This window comes from Limulus polyphemus, unplaced genomic scaffold (assembly GCF_000517525.1).
Source record: "Limulus polyphemus unplaced genomic scaffold, Limulus_polyphemus-2.1.2 Scaffold9016, whole genome shotgun sequence".
Taxonomy (NCBI): Eukaryota; Metazoa; Arthropoda; class Merostomata; order Xiphosura; family Limulidae; genus Limulus; species Limulus polyphemus.
Window position 1 is genome coordinate 16,370 of NW_013674626.1, and position 1,376 is coordinate 17,745.

The window sequence follows — 1,376 nt, forward strand, 5'->3', positions numbered from 1 at the left end:
GGAATCAGTTCGTGTCATTCATTGGATTCATGTTAAACTTGTTGTGAGAAACAGTTCGTTTCATTCATTGGATTCATGTTGAATTTGTTATGAGAATCAGTTCGTGTCATTCATTGGATCATGTTGAACTTGTTATGGGAATCAGTTCGTGTCATTCATTGGATTCATGTTGAACTTGTTATGGGAATCAGTTCGTGTCATTCATTGGATTCATGTTAAACTTGTTGTGAGAAAATTAGTAAAGATACACTTCAAACCCTCTAAATGTTGGTAAAGGTACACTTTAAACCCTCTAAACACAACAACTTCCATTTTCACCTTTTTCTCTCCTCCTCCAGGTTTATGCTTAACGTTTTGTAGCGATCCTATTTTTGAGGTAACGCTCTGACGTTAGGAGTTGGAGCTTGACCGACGGGAGCTTTGATGGGTGGGATCTCTAGAAATATGAAGAGAACATTGGCATTATGTTTTAAAAACAGACATTTAAAACTATCAGAAACCCAAACACAAATATTCTTCTCTTAAACGATGAAGTCAGACTACATCTTGGAGAACACAAGACAAGTCAGAACACAGAAAAAGTCGTTTCAAACTAGCAAAAACTCAATTTTGAGTTTTATGTCATTGTCTGGTTTGACCTTTTATTCCACATGGCTTCGTATACAGATGTGAGGCCTTTGTTTCTTAACGGAATTACTTGTGGACCTATTAATATCCAAACAAGAAACAAAGGGTCACAATTCATGATATGGAACCAACCAAAGACATGAACTGGTTCTCACAAGTTAAACATGGATCAAAGAAATGACACGAGCTGATTCTCACAACATGTTCAACATGGATCCAATGAATGAAACGAACTGATTCTCACAACAAGTTTAACATGAACCCAATGAACGACACGAACTGATTCTTACAATAAATTTAACATGAATCCAATGAATGACACGAACTGATTCTCATAACAAGTTTAACATGAATCCAATGAATGAAACGAACTGATTTAGAGGGTTTGAAGTGTATCTTTACTAACATTTAGAGGGTTTAAAGTGTACCTTTACCAACATTTAGAGGGTTTGAAGTGTACCTTTACCAACATTTAGAGGGTTTGAAGTGTATCTTTACTAATATTTAGAGGGTTTGAAGTGTATCTTTACCAACATTTAGAGGGTTTTGAAGTGTACTTTTACTAATATTTAGAGGGTTTGAAGTGTATCTTTACCAACATTTAGAGGGTTTAAAGTGTACCTTTACCAACATTTAGAGGGTTTGAAGTGTACCTTTACCAACATTTAGAGGGTTTGAAGTGTACCTTTACCAACATTTAGAGGGTTTGAAGTGTATCTTTACTAACATTTAGAGTGTTTGAAAGTGTA

The 1,376-nt window shown here is 35.2% G+C and overlaps 1 long non-coding RNA gene across 1 annotated transcript in view; it reads right to left on the bottom strand.

Annotated features, from left to right (window-relative positions):
• Nucleotides 1-318: 318 nt before the first annotated feature.
• Nucleotides 319-1,376, bottom strand: part of LOC106475699 — a 4,203-nt gene continuing 3,145 nt past the window's right edge. The window contains exon 3 of the long non-coding RNA XR_001291839.2: nucleotides 319-436. This is a non-coding gene — a long non-coding RNA (uncharacterized LOC106475699). The remainder of the gene's footprint in view (nucleotides 437-1,376) is intronic.